Below are 9,161 nucleotides of genomic sequence, written 5' to 3'. Positions count from 1 at the left end.
AGCTTTTAAATGGGTGGAAATTTTTAAAAATTGCTACATTTAATAGGAATCAGAAAATATTTTATCTATACATGAATATGTTTTCATACTTCAGTATATTTTTTTGGAAATAAATGAAGAAATGAAGGGACACTCCGCACCACCGCACTTGCCCAGCCCATAGTGCGCTGGGGATATCCTTTTGCTCGCTTTCCACTACACTGATCTGGGAATACTGGCTCCATACGTTTTCTGGTATTTTTGTTTTCCCCGTTTGCCTGTACGATCGTTTCGTTCACTCCTGACTACCAAAAATTGGAACGTTTGAAAAAATACCTCCATTTCTTGGTTCATGAATTTCGAAAAAGGTTCATACTTGAGGAAGTTGTCGATTGGAAAAAGTTCATGAAATTTGAAAGAAGTTCACAGATTCGAAAAAGATCTAGAATTCAACAACATTTCATGAATTCGAAAGGAGTTCTCTAATTTTAGAAATTTCATGAATTTGATAATTTATGTATTTGAAAACAACAGGATCCAGGATTTTAAAAACTATTTAGGAAATTAAAAAGTTCGTGAATTTGAAAATTCACAAATTTGAAAACAAGAATGTCCAGTATTTAAAAATAGTTTACAAAATTTAAAAGTTCAAGAATTTCAAGAGTGTTTATGATTTTCTAACATGTTCATGAATTTGAAAAAAATCATGATTTTTTATGAAATTGCGAATTTAGAGAAAGTTCATGAAACTTAAAAAAACAAAGGCAAAACAGAAAACGACAAAAAAAAGATGAGAAAACAAAAAAACTAACAGAAATCTAACCATAAGCTTCCTGAAACTAACTGGAAGCTCCTAGAACCTTGCAAACGAGTAACAACTATGCTTTTACGACCGGTCGATTTACTAGTATGGCGTATGTGCCCTGTACTAGAATGAATATGGCGCTCTAAAAATAGCAAAGTTCAGCAGTGGCCTGGCCCATTTACTAGCATACGAAAATATCTATAAGTGGCACTATAAGCGTCACGTAGGGAATAGGCCAGTTCTGTGGGATACAAATGTTTGGACAAACATAAAGGTGGGGCACACTTAGGCCTGACCCATTTTCCAGTTCTGACGGGTTTTTTCAGTTGATTCAGCTTTCTTGTCGTGTTCTCTCATGTTTTTTCTTCAATTTTTCTGGCATTCAGTTTCTAAATTTTTGATAGTTTTCCCTTTTCATTTTGGGTTGCTTGCTTCTTATTTATTTTTTTCAGATCTATTTTCCTCTTTAGGGAATTATTCAATTTTTACAAAAAAAGTAAATGAATATTTTTTTATATGCAAAAAATTTGTTTCGCATATATCTAGATTTGTGAAAATACAGGAAATTTCCTAAAGTTATTCTATAAAATAATAAAACCAAATGGTATATGAATGCATTTTAAGCATGCGGTATATACATGTGGCATTCTAAAGTTATTCTATCAATTAATAAAACCAAATTCTTGAACTTTTTCCGATCGACAAATAAAACTGAATAGCAGAGTTTGGGTGTTTTTGAGAAGAGGAGTTGGCTAGGCTATTTAAATAATCAAATAAACGGGCTTAGTGAACCCACACATGGCCCAGCCACCGACCCACGTAGTGCTCTCGTGTGTAGCTCATGTTCCGATTGAAAAATGGGCAAGTGTGTCTTGGACGAACAAACTACAAGTTTGTTTACACAGTAAAGTGGTACAAAATATATTCATGAATTTTAAAATAATACTATAATAAAATACCAACAATTTTGTAAATATCGACAGATCTTATCGTAAAAATCGTTTAGAAACATGCATTTTATGTACAATATTCATGTTTTTTCAAGTTCACTAATTTCGTGAAGATTTTAAAAAATGTTAATGGATTGTAAGAAGAAGTTCATGAAATTAAAAACCAAAAAAGGGAAAAGAAATAAGAAACCCGCCAAAACAGATGAAAATTAAACAGAAAATAAATAAAAACGAAAAAAAAATTGGTAGCAACCAGCGTCCTGCATACCGCGGGACCTACCGAAATGCTCCAACCCATACTGTCGGAGTGTGGGTGATATACTGGATGAATAGGATTTTCTAGACTTAATTTTAGAGTAATGCCAAAATTGCGGCATATAAGAGATGTGTCGCACAAGGATGTGGTGGGTCGGGCTCTCCTGCTGGGATCCCTGCACGCACTATCGTGCAGGGTCAACCAGCGGCCAACACGTGGCTTGGTGGACCCATCACTCAAACAACCCACCAGATCGTATATCTCTAATTACAGAAAATCAGCAAAACTGCCTTTCTTTCTCCCGCGTATCAACAGACTGCCGCCAAAATCTCCAACACCCTTTCTTCTATCTATCTACTCCATTGTGGATGAGACGAGAATAGATCAGGATCGATAGAGAATTGCCCTCTCACGTGGACGAGCATCTACGGTGTTCTTCGGCATGGAAGGAGCTCCCGCGACTTCTTCATCCATAGGTTTGTTGTTGTGCCTTGAATCTGCAAATTATCAACACTCTCATCATATGGAGGAGACAAGATTAAACAGAAACAAACTAAGAGCTTAATCTATGACATGCAGATTAATCCTTTAGACTTAGCTCCTCGTACTTCATCTTCCATTGGTCTGTTTGTGTCTTTTTGCCAATTGTAATGATAGAGAATATTGTATCTAAGAAAAAAGTCAATTTTTTGGTAATGCTCCTATGAATACAGTGCGATATTTGGCAAAATATGTTGTTGAATCTTCAAGTGTTGTTCAGGTTTCACTACAAGAGGACTGAACATCGTGTGGTTTTTTTTACAAAAATGGTTCGCCCATGAACTAATTAGTATATGATATTCTTTTTATGTTGTGTAGATCAGGAGACCACAAATGTGGGAGAGGCAAGTCAAAACACAGATGATTATTACAGCAAAAGGTTAAAGCCAGAGATAGGAATGGAATTTGAGAATGAGGATATAGCATATGAGTTTTATAATGCATATGCAGGACATGCAGGTTTCAGTGTCAGGAAATTTTGGCATGATAAATCCTCAACGAATGTTATTCGAACAAAGAAATTTGTATGCTCAAAGGCAGGTTTCAAGGACAAGAGCAAGGAACAATGCCAGCGGAAACGAGCAGATACAAGAGTTGGGTGTCTGGCAGAGATGACCATTAAAATAAGTGCTAACGGAAAATATGTTGTAAGCAGCTTTGAGGATGCCCATAATCATGAACTGGTAACTCCAAGCAAAGCCCATCTACTGCGATCCCAAAGAAGAATTACAGAAGCTCAGAAGGCCCAGATTGACATTTTGAATGATTCGGGTATTAGACCAAAATCTGGTCATGAAGTGATGAGTAGGCAAGCAGGAGGGCGACAAAGTCTTTGCTTCGGTCACAAAGATTATAAAAATTATCTCCGATCGAAGCGTATGCAATCAATCCAAGAAGGAGATACAGGTGCCATTCTTCAATATCTACAGGAGAAGCAAATGGAAAATCCTTCCTTTTTTTATGCAATACAAGTAGATGAAGAGGATATGATGACTAACATATTCTGGGCAGATGCAAGATCAATATTAGATTATCACTACTTTGGTGATGTGGTATGCTTTGACACAACCTTTAAGACAAATAGTTATGGCAGACCATTTGCCCCTTTTGTTGGTGTCAACCATCATAAACAAACAGTGGTTTTTGGAGCTGCATTATTGTATGATGAAACAGCCGATACGTTTGAATGGTTATTTGAAACATTCAAAAGGGCCATGTCAGGAAAGGAACCAAAAACAATATTGACCGACCAATGTCCTGCCATTATTAGTGCCATTGACAAGGTTTTTACTAATTCAATACATCGTCTATGTGTGTGGCACATGTATCAGAATGCTGCAAAACATTTGAGTCATGTTTTCCAAGGTTCAAAGACATTTAAGAAAGATTTTGCCAAGTGTGTTTATGATTTTGAGGAAGTTGATGAATTCTTAGCAGGTTGGAATGATATGCTAGTGAAATATAATTTGGAAGACAATGGCTGGCTACATAGATTATTCCAGAACAAGGAGAAATGGGCTTTGGTTTACGGTCGACAGACCTTTTGTGCGGATATGAAATCTACACAAAGAAGTGAGAGCATGAATGCATTATTGAAGCGGTACTTGCATGTTCGTCTTGATTTATTAGATTTCTTCAAGCACTATGAGAGGGCCGTGGATGATAGAAGGTATGCTGAAGTGGAAAGTGATTTCTATGCGAGTCAAACATCACCAAAAGTGCCACATGTGCAGATGCTGATTCAAACTTCCAAAGTATATACACCTGCTATGTTTGAGATATTTAAAGGAGAATTTGACATGGTAATGGGATATTGTGTGTATGAAAGTGGTCGTAGTGCCTCTATTTCTGAATTCAAGGTTACCCATTCAGCTAGCCAAAATAGTCATACAGTGAAATTTGATCATGATGGATCAAAAGTTTCATGCTCATGCAAAAAGTTTGAATTTGTTGGGGTATTGTGTCGTCATGCATTGAAGGTGTTGGACCACAACAATATTAAGGAGTTGGCACCGGAATATATCTTGAAAAGATGGACAAGGCAAGCAAAATCAGGGCCATCACATGCAATTCAAAAGTGCGCTGATGATGAAGATGCTAGAGTTGTGCTAGCTAGGCAGTATGGATCACTATGTCGCACTTACAATAACATTTTGAGCAAAGCAGCAGCAAACAAAGAGGCATATGCACTACTGCAAAGTATGTCAATTGAACTAATGGAAAAGGTGGACCAGATTTTACATGGAAGCAACCAGTCGAAAGATATCCCATCAAATCATGAACAAGCTGAGAAGCAAGCAGAGAAACAACCAGTTGAATGCAACAATGAGAACATTGTCCAAGCACATGGAATAAAGAGAAAAGAAAAAGAAAATAGCAGTAAGAGGATTAAATCTGGTTTGGAACTAAACAATAAGAATACACGGAAGAAAGGTATGGTATAGCACAAGAAATGGGTACATAAATATTTGCTCATGTTATTTAAATAGATCTAACAATTTCTTTTCCAAATAGGTCAAGCAACAACATGCAAGAATAGGAATGATGATTGTGCTCCTGCCTCAACTGAAGCAAATCCTAGCTTCACCATGTCAAATCATTACTCCAACTTGCAAGTACTGCAGAGTGCCATGCCTCTAGTACCACATGCTACGAACTACAGCTTGCAAGTATCTTCGCACGCTATGCCTCCACTACCACATGTTGCGACCTACAATTCGCAAGTATTGCCACACGCTATGCCTCCAAACCCACAAGCTACAAACTACAGTTTCCAAGTATCATCGCGCGCTATGCCTCCACTACCACATGCTGCGAACTACAATTCGCAGGTATTGCCGCAGGCTATGCCTCCAAACCCACAAGCTACAGACTACAATTTGCAAGTATTGCCGCATGCTATGCCTCCACAACCACAAGCTATGAACTACAATTTGCAAGTATTGTCGCGCTCTATGCCTCCGCAACCACAGGCAGAGAACTACAAATTGCATCAACTTCCTCAGATTATGACACCAGTACCACAGCCAGAGAATTATAATTCGCAAGTATTGCATCACGGCCTGCCTCAAGTATCGCAGGCAAATGCTACTTCTTTTCAGCAGTTACTCGGCTTGCAACCACAACAACCATATTTCTATTATGGTACTCAACCAAGTCAGGTATATTTATATAGTTAGTCATTAAAAATTAAGATGAACATGCATAGGCCATTCACTTCCGTTAACTTTAAACTGCATGTAGAGTTCTGTATTGATACCGACCTCGGATTGGCCAACATATCAAAATGACCAGCTGCCGACTAAGGTATTGTTTCACTTATAAGTCAGACTCTCAAATTCAAGTTTATTTCTCACACAAAATCGTTTCTTTCTTATTTCAGGACTTGGGTGGCCAATCAAGCCATGGACAAGATAGCACTTTTAAATAGCTCTGTATAAATATTGCTTCTCAGAATTTCTCTACAAAACAATAACATCCTGATGTAATAGTTTATCTTACTATTCCTTTTGGTGTGAGATGTATAACAGATTTATTCTAAATGGAGACATAAAAGTGTACTGATTAGTTGCTGGTTATTTCTCTATGGTTCAATCCACAAGGATCTTTCACCAATTTGAGATTTCTGTGACTGTTGTGTGACTTAAAACAGAGAACATGTCCACATGAGGCTGCCTAGTTTGAAATCATTGAAAGCTAGTTCAATCTCAAATTAATTGTTATCTTAGCAATATACTACGTAGTAATTAATTGGATGGCCCATGTACTAGTATGAAGCCATCGAAAGCTAGCTACTAGTACAGGATATAGATGAAGAAATCAGCTACCACTAACCTCTGTCTGACGAGTGTGCATCGGCCTCCCGTCTTGATGTGCGCCTCGACGACCTCCGGCGGCATCCCGGCGAAGCGGCGCTGCACCCAGCCGACTGCACGCCCTGCAGGTCCCCACCTTCTCCAACGGATCTGCTTGGTCCAGGAGGGGAACGGCGGCATGCCAGAGCAGCTACTCCAGCCTCGGCCGGGGCTTGGGCGCGCCGGAGTCAGGCAGCGGCAGCACCTGCAGCAGCCGCTGCTCCCTCTCTATCGCTGGCCACGACCACGAGCCTGGACCGCCGGACGGCGGACCTCACTTTCTCGAATCCTCTCTCTCTCACGAAGCTCAGCTTAGTGGAATAATGGTACTAGCTCGAAGCGTCCGCGGCGGATAAGGCAAGGAAAAGGACTTTTCAGAAAACCAAACAAAACAAAATCTGTTTATTAAGTGGTGGGGTCCACGGGTACATGTGTTGCTCAATGATTGGCCCTGCACAATAGCGCGTGCAGGGCTCCCAGCAGGAGAGCCGAACCCGGATGTGGTCGTGGTCCATCGGTATAGTTAGGCTTCTATCGCTTCCAAGCCATGCTTGCTTACTGGACTGGCCCATGACGGGCCGCTCCAACAATTTGACGCATGGAATTGCTTATTCGGTGTTTAAGGCGCCAAATATAGGCTTACCTGTATTCTCTCAACAAATATCTCTATTCCTAATGAAGTAGTAGGTAGTCTTGTTTTCAGGTTTTTTTTCGTCTCACCACTTTCGTCCAGGTTTTTTTCGTCGGTTAATCTTCGTAGGTTTTTTTCATCTGGTTTTTCTTTCGTATCTCACCCCGCACCGAAAACAAACAGCCAACGAGGCTCCCTCAATCTCGATCTATTTCATCTCAGCCTCCAGCCCCGAGAGGAGCCGCCGCCGCCGCCGAGAGGAGACGCCCCAGCCCCAAGAGGAGCCACCGCCGCCGCCGAGAGAAGACGCCCCAGCCCCGAGAGGAGCCGCCGGGGAACGAGGTCGCCGCCGCCTCCAGGTGGCCGCCGTCACGCACCGCCTCCTCCAGGTCGCCGCCGTCACACACTGCCTCAGGTCCGTTGATCTCTCTCCTCCTCGCCACTCCTCACTACCAGCCCCGCACAGCTCTGCCTCCACGGCGGGGATTCACTCTATGGCGTTCAAGAGAGGTGGCTGCAGCCGCCATGCTGCCGATCCGGTCCTTGCTGCTGGATCCGGCTCTCTCCACCCCTCCTCCCGGTCCGATCCAATGGCGACAGAATGCGGTTGGTGCGCGCGGGTCAGAGGATGGACGAGCTCTTGTCCTTCATAATCCACTCCTAGACTGTTTCGTGGTGGCAGCGCTCCGTCCGACGTTTGCCCTCCATCATCCACTCCTTCCTCAATGGTAAGTCTCCTCTTCTTCTTAATCACCACCTCTTTGCCATGTACCTCCCACCGCATGTGCTCCTGTGCATCTCCATCCTAGTGTATTCAGTTTTTATTCAGATTTTGTGATAGGGACCATGGCGATCGGACTTGCGGGCGACGCGACTACAGGACGTAATTGAGCATATGCTATATTGGAATCGAAGAGGACCTAACGGGGAATATGTAGAGGCGCTCATCGGGCTAGGGGAGGCTCTACAGCGGCTGAATCAGTCAGAGGCGATCGTCGGGCAGAGGGGCGAAGTTGTGGTCGATGGCATCATCTCGGCGCTCTTCTGCTCAAATGCTTCTGCGGAGAGACACTGCGAGGCCTGGTGATGCTTGTGGACACGAAGGCGCGGCAATTCTTCGGCGGTGCTCACACGGACGATCAACGGCGGCTACGGCTGTGCACTCGGGCGAGCTTGAGATCGAGCGCTAGAGGAGAGGGAGAGAGCTCCAGAGCAACGGGAAAGTGAGAGGGGGTGCAGGGCATCTCCCAGACGAGCGGATGGGGACGAGGACGTGGGGGACAGCGCTAAGCAGGAGGTGGCAGCAGGGTGAGCCCGCGCGACACGCCTCTGCCTACAGGCAGACGTTCAAGAAGACCTGGCTGTGGGCTGGCTTGGCTTCAGGTATGTTTTTGGTTTTCTTTCTGTTTCTTTTCTTCTCTGTTTTTTATTTATTTGCCACTGTTCTAAATTCAAAACTGAAATCAAACCAGTGCCAAATCTTCTGTGAATTAGCTGGGCTAACTAAACATCACATAAATGGTTGTGGATATAGGTGATTGCTCACAACATTGGCCTAGGGTGACAAGACGTTAGGTTATTGCTCCCTACATTACAGTCTTTGGCCAAAGGGAATCCACGACTTGCTCTAAGGTTTGTGATGTAAGGGAAATGTTTGCTCTTCGAAGTTCAAAATGAGTAGCGTCCTATCATAAATGAGCTTTAGCTCACACTTAAGAAGTCGTCCAGTTATTACTTTATGTCTTGATCATAACAATTATTTCTACCGAAAGCATATGGTCTCAAATTGATATTGCAAATGGTACTACAAAATCATATCCATTTTCCCCAAGATCACAGGTTGTATCCTGTTTAGCATGTAACAAGGCAATGCTGATTTCTAATTTCAGTTATCTATGCTTGTAGCCATTAGTTGTATCAAAGCGGCATTTGCAACTCTCCTTGATGGAAATAATTAGTGCCGCCCGCTGGAGCATATGGAATTGCCGTCCTTCTTGCAAGTGTTCTGTTTCAATATGTAAATGAATGGAGAAGTACCAATTAATGGCTACTGAATAAACTACATCAGTTGGAAAGACACTAACTAGAAAGAAAACATGCATAGGAAGAGGTTAAAGGAAGAGGACAAAGGAAGAAGTTATTTTAT

The sequence above is a fragment of the Triticum urartu genome, chromosome 1 (assembly GCF_003073215.2).
Source record: "Triticum urartu cultivar G1812 chromosome 1, Tu2.1, whole genome shotgun sequence".
Classification (NCBI taxonomy): Eukaryota; Viridiplantae; Streptophyta; class Magnoliopsida; order Poales; family Poaceae; genus Triticum; species Triticum urartu.
This window is presented reverse-complemented; position numbering follows the sequence as displayed.